We start from the raw sequence: 17,795 nt of genomic DNA on the forward strand, positions 1-17,795 counted from the left end.
GTTCCAACCCAAAGAGCAATTCGCGCCGGGTTAAAGTAAAGTGCATAGAGCATTTTGTAGTGTTGAGATTGGAGAGGGGCGGAGCATAGCACTGAGTACCCTAATTTCAAGGAGGCTTGAAAATAGCTTACATCTATACCCAACTTTATAGCCCATTTGGCGGCTTGCTTCCCAAGATCATCTGGTTTAGTAGCTACCAAAGCAGCATAAAAACTGTGAATAGAGCACTCCCCCCTCTCTCTATTGCTTCTAATATGTCATTTTTGCCAAACCCAGCCGCCCCACCTATTTTGTTACTGAGCAAGCTCCTCACTTGAAGGTACTTGAAAAAGCTCCTCCTATTGATGTGGAACTTTGTCTCTAATGATGAAAACTGCATAATCCCCCCCATCCGGTCCCAACAGATCTCCTATCTTGACTATCCCCTTCCTAGCCCAATCTGCCATAGTTGTATCCGCGAAAATCAATGGCGGCAAGGAACGGTTCCTGTACAATCTAACATATCTGTTGAACCTCCCCAGACTCACTCTTTTTACAAACGCTGTCCAGACGTTGTAGGCTGCCCTAATAGTTTTGAATCCTGTCCTCTTAAAATAGGAGGAATCAGTGCAACTCAGGAAGGCATTCTCTGTACTGGTTCCCAGAGTAGGTTCATAAATCCTACTAGATAATGCCGTTATTTTAGGATCAGCGCCACCGCCTCCAATTAGGCCCTGCATAAACTGCAGCACAGCTGCCCAATTATAGAGCCTAAAGTCCGGGGCCCCCCATCCACCCTTCTCCCTGGGTAATGACATAAACCTATACGCCCGCCTAGTCTTCCCATGTGCCCAGATAAATTTATTCAAGATTAATTCTAATTTGTTGAACCATTGCGCTTCAAAGAATAGGGGGATTGCCCTGAAAAAGTATAAAAACTTAGGGAGTATTAACATTTTAATAACGTTTGTACGGACAACCAGGGACAACCTAAGATTATTCATCCTTGCCAAATCCAAGCGTACTTTATTCATTAATGGTGTCAGATTACGCTCCACAACCGTGTCTAAATCTGCAGTGATCTCAACACCCAAATATACTGCTGCGCTAACCACCCGTGGGTCATTGCACACGGCATGAGGATTCTTCACAATTTGTGTCTTATTACTGTTGAGCTTATATCCCGAAATTCTCCCAAACCTGTGTGCCTCGGCCTCTATTTCTATTATTGCCAGGGAAGGATTAGGGGTTATTATTGCGACATTGTCCGCGTATGCTAACACTTTAACCTGCGTACCTATTGTGGTTAGAGCTGGGATATTGGGGTTGCCGGACAGTTTACGCAAGAAGGGATCCAAATAGATTGCGAACAGAAGGGGAGATGAAGGGCACCCTTGACGCGTGCCTCTTATCTGCACTTCCGTAGTGAGCCCCCTATTAATCCTAATTTTGGCTGTGGGGGGCTGTATATAGCGCTTGAACCGCTCTGATATATCCTTCCCCCAAGCCAAACCATCTCATAACCTCCCATAGATAATCCCAGGAGACCCTATCGAACGCCTTCTCAGCATCCAGGAATAGAGCAGCAATAGGGTCTCCCGGGATCTCGGTGGCATCGAACATGATGATGACCTGCCTGATATGCTCGGTGGTACCCTTCCCTGGGATAAATCTGTGCTGCTCCATACTAACCAAACCCTCTATTACCTTAGCCAATCTTTTCGCAAGAATTTTAGAGAAAAGTTTAGCGTCTGAATTCATTAGAGTGATAGGCCTGTATGACCCCGGGGCTATGGGTGACTTGCCCTTTTTTAGTAGCACAATAACTTCTGCACCTCTCCAGGATGCTGGGATTGAAAGCCCTTGTTGTGCCTGAAGGAATGTATCTAATAAATCTACCCACAGAGCTTCCTGAAACGTTTTTATAAAACTCCAGTGGTATCTGGTCTGGGCCTGCAGCTTTCCCTATCTCGGCCCAAAATAGCCACCCCTCTTGTCTTAACCCCTTGTTTGGTGTGGGCTAAAACATAAAACCCTAGTTGTTCGAGTAATTAACCCTTCCCTCCCTCCACATGTGTTTCCTGCAAACACACCAGATCCGGTTTCATTATCTTCAGAAATGCTGTAACTCGGATCCTTTTTTGTGCATCATTCAGCCCACAGACGTTAAGAGAAGCAATTCTGCAATACATTAGAAAACTACGAAAGGTTGATCCTGCTTCCCAACCAATCTCACAAAATACACAATACTAAATTCAAGGTGCTCCCGTGTGTGCTGTGTGTGCCCCTTTACTCCACTCCCCCGTACCCCCCCTTCTAACCCCCCTATCCCATCCACCCCCCTACAGGCAAATAGGCCACCCATGGCCTATGTGTGGGCGCTTGGAAATGCAGTGGTCGCCTCCCCCTCTCATACTAATTCCAAAACCTATTAGAAAGAGTGTATACCCACCCCAGGATAATGAGGAAATTACCCCTGACTAATTCCCTTAGCCTCACCTTCCCTTGAAACCCAATACATCCACCATATACTCCTTGGCTTTAATCTCCGAAAAAAGCATTTTCACCACCCCTTTAGTGACCACTTTCAATTTTGCTGGGTACAATAAAAAAGCTTCCGACCCCAGAGCCTGTATGGGAGCAATGAGCTGTCTGAGCCTCCATCTGCGCTCAACGGTAACGTGGCAGAAGTCGGGCCTGGCAAAAAAAAGTTATGTTACTAAAGGAGAGCTTAGACTCTGTCTTGGCTTTTTCCAGAATTAACTGCCTCAACAAAAAATTGCCAACGTAAATCAAGATAGCTCTTGGCCTGCCTTCTTGAGACCCTACTTGGCCTTTCCTTATCGTGAAAGGGAAACGATGCGCCCTCTGGATTTCTACCTCCCATTGCCATGACACTAGCTCCGGAAGGGCCCCCTTTAATAGGTTCACAACAAAGAGTCTAATGTCGTCCCCTTCCAAACCCTCCGCCACTCCCAGCAGTCTAATGTTATTCCACCGCTGGCGATTTTCATAGTCCTCGAGCTTCCATAGAACATCATCCGCCACTTTCTGCTGATCCTGTTTGAGAGTCCTGAGATTATTAAGGTCATCCTCCAACTTCCCAGTCCTTTCCTCGACTTGGGTAACCCTCTCATCTACCTCGTCAAACCGCTTGTTCATCTTTCTCAGAGTATTCTGGATTTTCCTTGACTCTTGCCTTGCCCTCCGACTCTCAACTCTCGCCTCGCTCTGCATGGTTTTCAGAGTACTGAATAATAAATCTAGAGAGACTGGCTGGGGCAGTAAGTGAGGAGAAGCTTGAGCACAAGGGAGTGACGTCATCCTGCTCCAGGTAAGTCTGTGATGTGGCTGATTAATCCCAGTCTAATTTCTTTGAGGGGTCTGCGAGCTATCTGCGGGGGTGGGTCTCCTCCTGGACACTCGCTTTTTTTTTTAGTGCTTCTTTGAGCTGAGGTGCTACTTTCTGTATCCGTGAATTCCCCTGAACATTCCTCCACACTATCCACAGATTGAGAATCCTCATTAACTGAAAAAAAACGGTCTGGAGATGTAGCACCACTAGCCCCCATTCATTGAGGCTGCCCTGATATGTGCTTAAATGTAGGGCATCAGTTACTGCAGCAATCGCCATAATTGGACAGTTTCCCCAGTCCCCTGGTGCATCAGCCTCTTCTTCTCCACCTTCAGCCACCTTGATCTCGTTATGCCCTATTGTCTGTACTGCGGCCCCTCCTCCTGAGCCTTCTCCGTCTTCTTCACCACTGTTTGGTCCGCGGATCCTTCCCTCGGGGCCAGGGTTGCTTACGGGAATGCTGGTATGATTTTCCACAGAGACTGCTGCTCGAGCCTCTGAGCTGTTCTCGGGTTCCTGCCTCTGCTCCGCTGCCGCCATCGCTGGTTGCTTGGCAACGGCAGAGCCGGCGTCCACGAGGACGTTCAGACCGCCGTTCAGACTGCCGTTCAGACCAGCCGAGCCCTCTCCTCGCTTCAGCTTCCCGATTGCAGCATCTCCCGCAGGTATGTTGGCGAAACTTTCCACCATCGTGGGCTGGCGCAGGTTGTTTTCTTTGGATCTTTTGTTAAGTGGCATGGGTTTACTAAAAGCGTTATCCCGCTGTGCACTCGAGGTGAGCGATGCCTCGCAGCCTCCTTTTGTGCCCGAAAGTTTCCCGGCTGCACCCTTCTGTATCCCGGCTCCAGCCAGCGCTTTCGGGTCATTTCTTTTTTTATCTTTTTCGTTCTCTTCCCTCGGCTCCTTCAAGCCTGCTGTCTCCTTGCCCGCTTGTTTCGTTACTTTTTACATTTTGTGGTGGCATTCTGCAAGTTACTTTGTTCGCTAGCGCGAAACCAGCCGTGAGCTTCCTTTGAGCCCGGAGTAATACTTTCTGGATAATGTCTCCCAGTGTATCTCAGTATGCTTGTCCAACGACTGGCCTTGCTGCCTTGTACCTCCCGACCAAGAGACCAGGCTCCCACTTTCATCTCTTGGGGGGGTCACACTCTGCTCATCTATGGATTGAGAGGGGGAGTAGGATGCGACTGCTTACTGCAAACCCTCAGCGGCCATCTTGCCCTCGAGGTTCCATCATACATCCATCCACCTGGAATGGTGTTCTTGTCCCCACACTTCCTATTCAGTCCTTGGGCAGGAAGTGGTGTCCAGTGTTCTTGTTATCGTTGTGTAAATAACTCTAGCTGCAGAGTCCTAATGTCCCCACAAAGCAACACTAACCAATGCCATTTGAAGATGAAACAGGGAGACAGTGGAATACACAGCCAAATTAAGTCCTGGAATCTTTACTGAAGCGTCAACATGTTTCTGCGTGTGTCATGCAAGCACTTCCTGATTTAAAGGCCAACATCTGCAGCAGGATTCTGCTAGTGAAACTGATAGTTTATGACAGCAAGACTATGAGGTCTGAAACTGCATACTACACACCACAGGCCAGCAAAATCATGGAAGACAGCCAATACCCACATTTGCTTTCAAAGAATCCAAACAGTGCTGTGGAACCAGGTGGAAACCCCAGCTACAGAATTAGAGCAAAATGAGTTCCCACAAACTACGAGACAGGGACGTGTGCAAACACAATATCATCTCCAGGTGAGAAATCTCAGAAGGAACTAACAAGAAAGTAACCTGAGCACCATATTTACATTACACATTCAGGCACGGGGAGATTAAGTGAATTGCCCAGAATCACAGGATGTGGACGCGACCATGAGGCTCGAACCCTGGTTTCCAGCGTCGTGTGTTTAAGCCGACGGACCACATCCTCTCCCAAAATGAAATGCCAAAGAAGATTGGGGAGGAGGGTTAGGGACAGGGAGAAAGGTTAAAAAAGAGTAGGGCAGAAAATAAATGGGTGATCACAGAGTGAGTGGGCAGAGGGTGCAGGGGTGTGAGGCAGAGGCAAGAGGTGAGAGGGCAGTCGAAGGCGGGAGGGGGAGAGGGGTCTGGAGGGAGTGGTCCTGAGTGTTGGACCTGGCCTCGTGGCGTGGTTCCCCCGATCCTCAGCGCCCCGACAGTTATCCTTGTGCAGCAGAAACCCCTGGTCGTCCCTTCCCCTGTCCACCTCGTTCCCTACAGGACCCTACCAAACGGACGACCATCCCTGCATCCCACATCTATCCTCCCGGTACCGTATCATCCCAGAGGGCCCCGGTAGCCATCACCCTTCCCGAGATCCCTGACTCCATAACCCCCTGCATGACCCCAGCCCCAGCGAAACTTAGGCGTCAGACGCGCCATGCCCGGCTGGGGGGTGGAAGGTTCCCTCTCAGGGAGACAGAACCCAAAGGGTTTCGATTACATCTCCGGCCTCCCCTGGGAGACTGGTTTCCCTCACACCTCTGGCCTCCCCCTGGGGACTAGTTTCGATCAGACCTCTTGCCTCCCCGAGAGCTGGCTCCAGGCCCTGATAGGCGTCTGGAAATCCCCGGACGGATCTTCAAAGGATCAAAGAGCCAGCCGGCAGGAAACCCCGACAATCAGCCCCGCGGCCTCAGATCCCCGCCTGCGAGGGTCCGGACTTCAAAGGGGAACCGGACTATAATAAGACCCGCTCTAGAACTAGCTGGCAGTTGAATCCTGGAGAAGAGAGCCCTGTGGACCTGGTCGCGGCTCAGCCATTTTGAGAAGATCGATACTGGAACTTTGTAACTTGTGCGAGCCCTGCTGACGACGTTGCAGCTCATCCTTTTGGAAAAGGTATTCGTGGAACATCTTGAGCCCTGCTGACGTGATTGCGGCTCCCCAAGAACTCACAGACACTCTGTTCACTCCGGATCGAGCCCGGCCTCAGATCCCCACCTGCGAGGGTCCGGACTTCAAAGGGGAACCGGACTATAACAAGACCCGCTCTAGAACTAGCTGGCAGTTGAATCCTGGAGAAGAGAGCCCTGTGGACCTGGTCGCGGCTCAGCCATTTTGAGAAGATCGATACTGGAACTTTGTAACTTGTGCGAGCCCTGCTGACGACGTCGCAGCTCATCCTTTTGGAAAAGGTATTCGTGGAACATCTTGAGCCCTGCTGGCGTGATTGCGGCTCCCCAAGAACTCACAGACACTCTGTTCACTCCGGATCGAGCCCTGCTGACTTTGTCGCGGCTCGAGGAGTACTCTGGTCCGGTTGGACCATCGACGCTACCTGTACGACCTGGCTCGAAAAGAAGTGAGTGGAGCAGCAGTACGTCCCCTATCTACCGTATCCCCCGGCTCGAGGATTGAGAGCTGTGCGCAGGGTACGCTTCGTACTGGTCCCAGTACCGTGACTGTCCCGCAACCCTATTCCTCACAACCAAGACTCTTTACGATCTCTAGATCGCCTTGTAAATACATACTTGTTACCTCATATCTACTGTTTGATAAAGAACCTTGTATACTGAACTCAACGGTGTGGTGTCCGTTTATAAGTGTGGTGGAAGCTCAGTGCGTACGATCCTAGATACAAAGTCCTCCCCTGCGAGGGCCTCCCGCCAGTGCTCGGCAGCGTTCCTAGGAAAGGTGGGTCACGGGGTGGTCGAGAGAGCATATCCTGTCCCCCTGGGATCGCCCCTTCTAACATTGGTGGCAAGCGACGGATCCGAGCCGACATCTATAGATCGTACAGTAAACAACTGACACACTACCTAAACGAAGACCCAAGAACAGTAGGAGAAAAAGAGCAACCATGAGTCCCACTGGAACTAGCGAGAAGCCCACATTCCAACAGGACCGTCTAGAGGAGTACACCCACAAAGATCTAAAACAATTCTGTAAGGACTTTCGCATCGCTACAACTGGTTTAAGCACCAAAGAAGACTTCCAGAAAGCCCTGAAAGCCTGGGTAGAGTCCGGGGCCCCTCTTCCCCCATCGGAAGGAGACTGCGTTGAAGAGGGGCCGCAGAACGAAACCAGGGCCCGAGTAGAAGAGAGAACCGACTCCCTAACAAGGAGTAGCAACACGGAGAGGGGTCTGTCCCCAGAGGAGCTGACGGACCGGGAAAGAAACCGAGTCCACGAGTTAGAACTAGCTAGACTCAAGATCGAAGGAGAAATCAAGTTGGCCGAAAAAAAGTTGGCAGTCGAACAATTGCGAGTACAAGGAGAATTGGAGGAAAAGAAGCACCAGAGAGAGCATGAAGGAAAGAAACTTCAACTAGAACATGAGCGCAGCCTTAAGGAAATCGAGCTCAAAGCAAGGAGCCACGAGACCAGACCCCCGGGGAACCGAGAGACCCCTTCCCCGGTGGAGGCCAAAGTCCACATCCCCAAGGATTTAGTGAAGGAGTACTACAAGGGAGACGACATCCAGCAATGGTGCAAAGCCTACGAAATAGCCATGACCTCCCACCGGGTACCCCAGAAGGATTGGGGGGCCGGATTGTGGGGGCGATTCCTGAGTGAGGGGAGAGACACCATGCTGGACCTACCCTCCACCGTGCTGAATTCGTACGAACACATGAAAGAAGCCCTGCTAGCCAGATATGGGCTCACTCCTGAGATGTACCGGCAGCGGTTCAGAGACTGCAAAAAGATCCCCGGCACCACATGGGAGGAGTACCTCAATTTCTACAGCCGAGCCTTGAAAGGGTGGATCAAGGGCAGCAAGGTCACCACCTTTGAAGGACTGTTTGACTTAATAGTCTGGGAACACCTGTCCGCCAACTGCTTTGTAGAGCTACGCCAGCATCTCCTAGATTGCAAATTGACAGACCCTCGAAAGCTCGCTGTCGAGGCAGATCGCTGGGTGAACACCCGGGTCCCCCTGGGGCCCTTGGGAGACTATGGCCGAAATGGGCAGGGATCTTCCCGCCAGAGAGGGGGGGGGGAGGTCAAGATAGACAACGAGAGTTCCAGTCAGGGCCCCAGCGTAGCCCCCCCAGGAACCAGTCCCAAAACTTTCCGTCTCCCCCCATGTCCAACGCAGGGCCCCCCTCAGGTAGGCAGGGACCCCGATCCAGCATAACTTGCTTCAAGTGCCAACAACCTGTTCATTATGCTAGTGACCCCCAGCGTCCCATAAACAAGAAACCCGTTGCTGCAGCCCCCCCCACACGTCAGATAGCCATGGTGGCCCTAGAGAAGGAGGAGGTAGAGGAGACAGAGGAGTGGGAGCCAGTAGCAATGTCCTTGGTCTCCCTCGGGGATAGAGAAATGGTCCCGGGAGCCCCACTAACCGACAACACCGAGAAATACCGACAGCAGGTGACGGTCAACGGACACCGCATAGGGGCCCTCCGTGACACGGGGTGAGCATTAACACGGTACACTGTCACCTGGTCACCGAAAACCAGATTATACCACACGCCTCCTGCCGGGTTGTCTCCGCCGACAATTCCGTCCGCACCTGCAAAATAGCTCAGGTCCCTTTTGAGTGGGGGGGGGGGGGGGAGGGGGGGAGTCTCCGGTGACTTGCGGGTAGCTGTCCGCACCGACATGCCGGTGGACTGTCTACTGGGCAACGACCTGTTGAGCTCCCCGTGGAAACAGGTGGAGCGGAAGACTCACCTAGAGATGATGGGCCTGCCCGAATGGGCACTTGTGAACACGCGATCCATGACCGCCAGAATGACCACCCCCAGGGGGGTGGAACCGGAGACCACCAGCCAGGCCTTCGACGAGCGTGAGGGGAGGGAGTGACGGGAGGTCCTCTGACTACCCCCAGGAGAAGAAATCTACCCCAACACCGGTCCCCTAGGCCCTACTGGGCGACCTACCTGAGTTAGCCCAGTGGCGCCAGGAAGGTGGGCCCTGCCAAGAGGAGTTCTGCCTGGAACAGACCTCCTGTCCTTCTCTCGTTGGTCCACGACAGCAGGCCGCTGCCCAGGCTGCCAGTGACCAGTCCGGATCCCATTTGGTTTACTGGGAAAAGGTCCTCTTGTATAGCGAACAGAAGTCCGCCGAGCTAGGGTCATCCTTGGCGCTGATGGTACCCCTACGTTACGCGACTTCCTCGTGAACCTGGCCCATGATGTACCCCTGGCGGGACACCTGGGACAGGATAAGACCATTCACCGGCTGGTCACCCATTTTTATTGGCCCCGCATGCGCGCCGATGTGGAGACCCACTGCAAGTCCTGCACCACGTGCCAGGCCAGCGGGAAGAGTGGAGGGAAGCGCAAGGCTCCCCTCCAACCCTTCCCCGTAGTCAGTACCCCCTTTGAACGGGTGGGAATAGACATCGTGGGGCCCCTGGACCCCCGGACCGCCCTGGGCCATAGATTCATCCTAGTCCTGGTGGACCATGCCACCCGGTACCCCGAAGCCACTCCCATCCGGACGGTGACGGCTCCCGTAGTGGGGCGGGCCCTGATGGGGATCTTCTCCCGGGTGTGATTCCCGCAAGAAGTTGTGAGCGACCGAGGGACAAACTTTATCTCCAAGTACATGAAGTCCCTGTGGCAACAATGTGGGATGACGTACAAATTCACCTTCCCGTACCACCCCCAAGGTAACGGCCTGGTTGAGCGATTCAACCGGACCCTCAAGGGAATGATCATGGGTCTCGAAGAGCCCCTGAGGTGCAAGTGGGACATCCTCCTACCCTGCCTCCTGTTCGCCTACCGGGAAGTCCCCCTGAAGTCCTTGGGGTTCAGCCCCTTCGAGCTGCTCTACGGACACCACGTCAGGGGACCTCTCAGCCTGGTCAAAGAGGGCTGGGAGGCGGCGCCCCGGGACCCTCCCACCGATGTGTTTCGATACATTCTGACTCTACGGAATCAGACTCGGAGATTCCGAGAGCTCGCAGAGGCAAACCTCGAGGCGAGCCAAGAAGAAATGAAACGTTGGTATGATCAGAATGCCACTCTGGTCGAGTTCCAACCGGGCCAACAGGTGTGAGTTATGGACCCGGTGGAACCTTGCGCCCTCCAGGACAAGTGGACCGGGCTCTTCAAAGTGGTGGAACGCAAGAGCCAAGTCACCTACCTGGTAGATATGCAATCCCCAAGGAACCCTTTGTGGGTCCTCCACGTGAACCGCCTTAAACCCCACTTTGTGCGGTCTGAGTTGGGTTTGGTCCTAGCCACCGCGACGGAGCGGAAGAAGACACAGAGCCTCTACCCGGTCTCCTGTGTGCGAAGGAAAAAGATGGCTCCGTAGAAGGAGTGAGTCTCTCCTCCTCCCTCACCCCCGAGCAACACGAGGACTGTCGCCAGTTATTGGGACAATTCTCAGACCTGTTCTCTCTCGTCCCCGGCGTCACCAGTTGGTGCGTCCAAGATATGGACACCGGGGACAGCCCTCCGGTACGGCACAGAGCCTACCACGTCCCTGACAGAGTTTGGGCCTCCATCAAGGCCGAAGTCTCCAAAATGTTAGCCCTAGGAGTGGTCGAGTCCTACAGCCCCTGGGCCAGCCCCGTGTTTCTGGTTCCGAAGGCGGCCGCCCCCGGCGCCGTTCCTGAGCTGAGGTTCTGTGTGGACTACCGCGGGCTCAACGCAGTCACCTGAACCGACGCACACCCTATTCCCTGCGCAGATGAGCTCATTGACTGCCTGGGGTCTGCCCACTACCTCAGCACCTTCGACCTGACCTGCGGTTACTGGCAAATCGCACTCACGGAGGGGGCAAAGGAGAGATCCGCCTTTTCCACCCCCGATGGACACTATCACTTCCGGGTGATGCCCATTGGAATGAAAAATGCCCCCGCCACCTTCCAGAGGCTGGTTAACCAGGTACTGACTGGGCTGGAGGGATTCAGCGCCGCATATCTCGACGATATCTCAGTATTCAGCTCCCACTGGACCGAACACCTACAACACCTCTGGGAGGTGTTGATGAACCGGCGTCGAGCGGGCCTTACCATCAAAGCCAGTAAATGTCAGATTGGACAAGGATCGGTGATCTACCTGGGACACCAGGTTGGGAGCGGCCGAGTTGCCCCCCTCCAACCCAAGATCTATGCGATCGTGGCCTGGGAGGCCCCCACGACCTAGACGGAAGTGAGGGCTTTCCTGGGGCTCACTGGTTACTATCGAAGGTTCATCAAAGGTTATGGCAGCATCGTAGTCCCCCTCACAGAATTAACCTCCAAGAAGCAGCCGAAGAAAGTTAGCTGGACCCCCGCCTGCCAGAAGGCGTTCAAATCATTGAAGATAGCCATGTGCACTGCCCCAGTACTCCAGGCCCCCGACTGCTCCCAAGAGTTTGTGGTCCAAACGGACACCTCCGAGCATGGCATCGGAGCCGTCTTATCCCAGTTAAATGAGAAGTGCCTAGATCAGCCAGTTGCATTCATTAGCAGGAGGTTACTACCCCCAGAGCAGAGATGGAGCACCATCGAGCGGGAGGCCTTCGCGGTGGTTTGGGCCCTGAAGAAGTGGAGGCCCTACGTGTTCGGTACTCACTTCCGGGTCCAAACTGACCATCGGCCCCTCCGGTGGCTAATGCAGATGAGAGGAGAGAACCCCAAGCTGCTACGCTGGTCCATTTCCCTCCAGGGGATGGACTTCACCGAAGAACACCGCCCTGGTACTGACCACGCCAACGCGGGCGGCCTGTCCAGGTTTTTCCGCTTCAGTAAAGAGAACCCCCAAGGGGATGGGTAGTTCTCCCTGCCTTTCAGCTGGGGGGGACGTGTGTTGGACCTGGCCTCATGGCGTGGTTCCCCCCCGATCCTCAGCGCCCCGACAGTTATCCTTGTGCAGCAGAAACCCCTGGTCGTCCCGTCCCCTGTCCGCCCCGTTCCCTACAGGACCCCACCAAACGGACGACCATCACCGCATCCTACCATCTATCCTCCCGGTACCGGGCGCCCAGAGCCCGCATCATCCCAGAGGGCCCCGGTAGCCATCACCCTTCCCGGAGATCCCTGACTCCATAACCCCCTGCATGACCCCGGCCCCAGCTAAACTTAGGCGTCAGACGCGCCATGCCCGGCTGGGGGTGGAAGGTTCCCTCTGAGGGAGACAGGATCCAAAGAGTTTAGATTACATCTCCGGCCTCCCCTGGGAGACTGGTTTCCCTCACACCTCTGGCCTCCCCCTGGGGACTAGTTTCGATCACACCTCTGGCCTCCCCGAGAGCTGGCTCCAGGCCCTGATAGGCGTCTGGAAATCCCCGGACGGATCTTCAAAGGATCAAAGAGCCAGCCGGCAGGAAACCCCAACGATCAGCCCCGAGGCCTCAGATCCCCGCCTGCGAGGGTCCGGACTTTAAAGGGGAACCGGACTATAACAAGACCCGCTCTAGAACTAGCGGGCAGTTGAATCCTGGAGAAGAGAGCCCTGCGGACCTGGTGGCGGCTCAGCCATTTTGAGAAGAAGATCGAAACTGGAACTTTGTAACTTGTGCGAGCCCTGCTGACGACGTCGCGGCTCATCCTTTTGGAAAAGGACATTTGTGGAACATCTTGAGCCCTGCTGACGTGATCGCGGCTCCCCAAGAACTCACAGACACTCCGTTCACTCCGGATCGAGCCCTGCTGACTTTGTCGCGGCTCGAGGAGTACTCTGGTCCGGCTGGACCATCGACGCTACCTGTACGACCTGGCTCGAAAAGAAGTGAGTGGAGCAGCAGTACGGCCCCCATCTACCGTATTTCCCATGGTTCGTGGATTGAGAGCTGTGCGCAGTGTACGCTTCGTACTGGTCCCAGTAACATGACTGTCCCGCATCCCTATTCCTCACAACCGAGACTCTTTACGATCTCTAGATCGCCTTGTAAATACGTACTCGTTACCTCATATCTACTGTTTGATAAAGAACCTTGTATACTGAACTCGACGGTGTGGTGTCTGTTAATAAGTGTGGTGGAAGCTCAGTGTGTACGATTCTAGATACGAAGTCCTCCCCTGCAAGGGCCTCCCGCCAGTGCTTAGCAGCGTTCCTGGTCGGGAGAGCATATCCTGTCCCCCTGGGATCGCCCCTTCTAACACTGAGTAACATGAGAAGGGGAACCTGTGAAGAGCCGCCGACTGTGGGGGGAGAAGGGGCCGTCTGAGGGGAGGGCTGAGGAGGGAGAGAGCAGCTGCTCCGGAATGAGTGAAGGGGGACCCCAGGTCAGAGAAGCAGAAAGTGTCTGAACGGGGCAGAGAGACGGGGCTGAGAGGGAGGGAGGTATCTGAGGGCAGGGCTGAAGGGAGGAGCCACCTTGGACAGACGGAAGGGGGCCCCGGGGCAAGAAGGAGGGGGCTACTGACCAGGGTATGGAGACGGGCTAGAGAAGGGAGGAGAGGGAGAGAGGGCAGGGCTGCAGGGGAGGAGCTGATGGCCGGACAGAGTGAAGGAGCCCCCGGACAGAGAGTTGCAAGTCTGGGATCGAAAGACCTACTGCCCTGGACTGAGTCAAGGGACTCCAGGAGAGCGAGGGCAGCAATCCGGCAGGAGGGGCTCTTGGAGCCAAAGCCAATCTTTAGCTCAGATCCCCATTTTAATATGTTGGCTTACCCACCTCTGGAAAGTAAAATGACCGTGGCGGTAACACACAATAATGTAAATAGTAACGAGAGTGACCAGAGCAGTCGAACAGACCCAAATCAATCCATGTTTTGAAGCGCAGTCGTTTTAGGCCAAGGTTACTAAAAGGCATGGCCTTGTACTACGAGACAGAGGCAGGGAGTGTGATCTGTGGATGTCTATATTCAAAAAACAGGCGCATTATTTAGTCAAAACACTTCTATGAACAATTACTGATTTCCGCTGAGGTGCGCGAGGAGTGGACGCCGAACATGAAACGCAACCTTCCAAGCTTCCATCACTCGCAACAGAAAGCGCTACTCCAGAAAGCAAATTCAACAACTCTATAGAACAAGATGGTGCTAAACAGGTTAACTCGGGATTAGGGAGGGACCGGGCTCAAGTGTTGCGAAAGGGCTGATGGGGTTGAAAGTCAACTGTGAAGCGTATTTTACAATGAAAGGTAAACAAAAAAAACTCTTACCCTCGGAAGCATCTGGTGAGTCAGGGGGCGGGTGAGCGGGAGGCATTACTTTGTAGTCTGGTGGGGGGGGAATGCGAGGCACAAATGGTGTAATGGTTGTGTGCGAGCGGCTTCTTTCCAAGTAGGATGGGGGAGGGCGGGGAAGCAGGGGAGCGAGCGAGTGGGAGGGAACGAGGCATTCCATTGAAGTCTGGTGCGAGGCTGATGGGTTTGACGTGCACGCGCGTCTCACACGACTTGATCACATGAACTGCACGTAATCCGCGCTTGGTCAAGAGTTTGTTTCGCCTACTATATACTCGCTATTAATCCCTGCGGGATATAATAGCGAGACCTAAAAACGTAAACATTGAGAACTAGGTTATAGTGCTGGGTGAGCTATGGTGCAATGCCACAGATCGTCACTAGAGGTCCCTGGATAGTACTAGCCAACGCTGGGTGCACTACCACAGGCCGTTACTAGAGGTCCCTGTAGAGCCGGGCTCTATTGCAGGGTGCACTCTGGTGCACTACCGCAGGCCATAACTAGAGTTCCCAGACAGATAGGATCCAGCTCCGGGAGTCGGCTGGTAAAAAGCCACAAACTGAGACTAGAACAGATGTCTGTTCAGGGGGATAACAGTGGTAGGTACCCATCCATGTCAAAAGTGCTTTTTCAGCGAATTGTACCAGCTCGCGGTGTATTCATTTCCAGGTTACAGAAGCTGTAGTGTAGTTCCTAGTTTCCCACTAGGCCCTGCGCATTGGAATAACATAAACAGTAGTATCGACGTAGAAGTGCGGATCTTCCAGGCCTCTACTGACTATGCTAAACTTAATTGGGTTTGTTACCAACTAGCTCAGAGGTCACTGGAAACTTTCTTGACTGAAATAGGAAGTGATCAGCTTCCCTGGCACAGACAAGAAGGGATTCAGTTTTCCAACAACCATGCAACATGACAACTTTGCTCCTCAGATCAAGAGTCAATCTCTAGGGTCGTGTGAAACAATAGACAGTTATTTTACTCAGTCAGGTTAGTGCAGATTACTTTCACAATATGTAGAGAATAGAGAGACGGGCGTTTGTCAATAAAGGGTTAACATTTATTAAACAGTCTTTCTTCTCGTACAAGAGAAATGTATTGCCACAATTGCAAGACTTGTTATTATAAAAAGTACGTACAGTAAGATAAGTATTGCGAAATAATACTGTAAAAGCATTGATATGGTTTCTTAGCCATACAATGGTTTAAAAGTAATAAAACATATATACATTCATATATACATTAGGCTAAAATACTCAAATGGTGCTTCTAACTACGCCTACCCCAGTGTACCTGACCTAAGCCTAATACTTGGGAGGGGAGTAAGTAAGTAGCTTTAAGTTAAGTTGGTTTTGCCAAGGTTTGCTTCAAGAATTCTCACTAAGGGTTTAGTCAACACCATACCTCTGAATAGAATGATGGAGGTCTGGTATCTCCTTCAGGGAAACTCGGTATCCCAGTCACCCGCAAGGGTAGACCAGAAACGCTGGAGCTGGATTTCTCAGCAGGAGAAAGGCAGCGTCTCTTCAGCGCGTCGAGGAGGAGAAGGAGGGGGGACAGCGTCCGCGGGCAGCTTGCATCTGCTGGGCTCTTCGCAGAGGACGGCTGTTCAGCTCCTAAGTTCACCACACCATCGTTCGCTAGTTAGCAGCGATAGCAGTAGCGATAGCAGCTATGGTATCATCAGCATGACAGCTTCTTCAGCAGCGGCGAGATAGCTGGCAGCATCAGCTTCACCAACAGCAACGAGACAGCATTTGCTTAAGGCAACGTTGGTAATATTTATACCTGAAAAGTGCCATGTTTGACGTAAGTTTGCTGGACATAAGACGTCAATTAAAGATGTCACTAGGAAGTGATCGCTATCAGTTGCTCATTAGAGTTCTATTACTAATCAAAACACAGCAAGCGGGGATTTCCAGGTTTGCTGAGTTTTTATCTTGCTGAAGAACTCAGACTGTTAATCTAGGAATCTCAGATAGTGACTTCTGCTCTGTCATTGCACTAATTGGTTGCAAAGGAAGTGGCAGAGAAAACTATCCTGGAATGTGGCTCTGTTCGTGTGAGGCCAGAGATGAGTTTCTGAATATCGCACTTGAACGGTTATGCCAATATAGGGAATAAATGGATTTATAGCCGAATAGGGGCATAAGGTCACAGTATCGATCAGGATCCTAGATAAGCACGCAACAAAGCAGCCTATTTTTTTAAAGACTGATGAGCACAATACTCTTCCTTGAGGCAGGGGTTTGAGTATTACATTAAAAAACACAACAACAAAAACGGCAACTCTCCTTGCTGACAAATCCAAAATTAGACAGAAGGATGACAGGCACTCTGAAATCAAGGAGAGGTAGGGGTTAACTTTAGACGCCACACGGTGTACAAGAATTGTTCCATTAACCCAACAAGCTTGGATATGCTCCAGAAAAGGAAAAATGCATCTTTCGGAACCCATGTTAAACAGTATAAACTGCAAGACATTCCTAGATGTACATAGGCAGATGTTGCCCAGAAAACTAAAACCGGAACAGTTTTCATAAGACTCCGTGTCAAAAGAAATGTACATAAAGCTTTAATTTATAAGATACAAATCATATGTTCACAATACAAAGAGAGAAAACTCCATATTTCAATGAAATATACAGCAGGGGGAGGGGGCATGGGCGATTTCCTTACGGGAGCGTGCGACCATGTGGCACTGCGCGATTCCGAAAGGAAATCGCCAAGATATGCACGCGTTGCATTGCAAGCAATGCAACACGTGCACTTCTTTGCTTAAAAAAGCTCTGCCATGGCATTAGGTCCCCTCCTATGCAACGCATGCGTGTTGCGTAGGACAAGACCTACAAAGAGCCAGAAATCAGATGAGATGCACTACTGGAAACTCCAGTAAAAGAAAAGACAGAACTGTCATTGGTATGCATTACCACATACCATATGTCCTCAGATAGTGTTAAGAAGATCATCAAAAGCAATTTGCGTATCCTCAACACAGGTCCCAGATATTGTGATTTCCCCCTCTTTTCCAACAAAAGAGCAAACAAATCTGAGAGATACACTGGTGCATACCTAAACCTAAAGCAAAATCAACTAACACCATCCACAATGCCCTTGGTCTCCCAGGAGTAGTATGTCACCACCCTTGTGGCCAGTGTAGTGTTTGCCATCTGACCCCTACCCACTAAAGAAATAGATTTAGGTCAACGTTCCCTTGGCAATTGAGAAAAATTACAAACTGACTTGAAACAAGTGATATACCTCATAATCTGACCATGCAATCTTAAATACGTAGGCATGGCTACAAGAAAAAGGAGCACCAGGATATGTGGGCACCGGAGCAAAAGCAGGCAACACTGCAAAAATGGAGAAACACTACATATTGACAGGACACTGTTAAAGCTCTCAAGTGGGACAAATTGATT

The sequence above is a fragment of the Lissotriton vulgaris genome, chromosome 12, assembly GCF_964263255.1.
Source record: "Lissotriton vulgaris chromosome 12, aLisVul1.2, whole genome shotgun sequence".
In the NCBI taxonomy this organism is placed as follows: Eukaryota; Metazoa; Chordata; class Amphibia; order Caudata; family Salamandridae; genus Lissotriton; species Lissotriton vulgaris.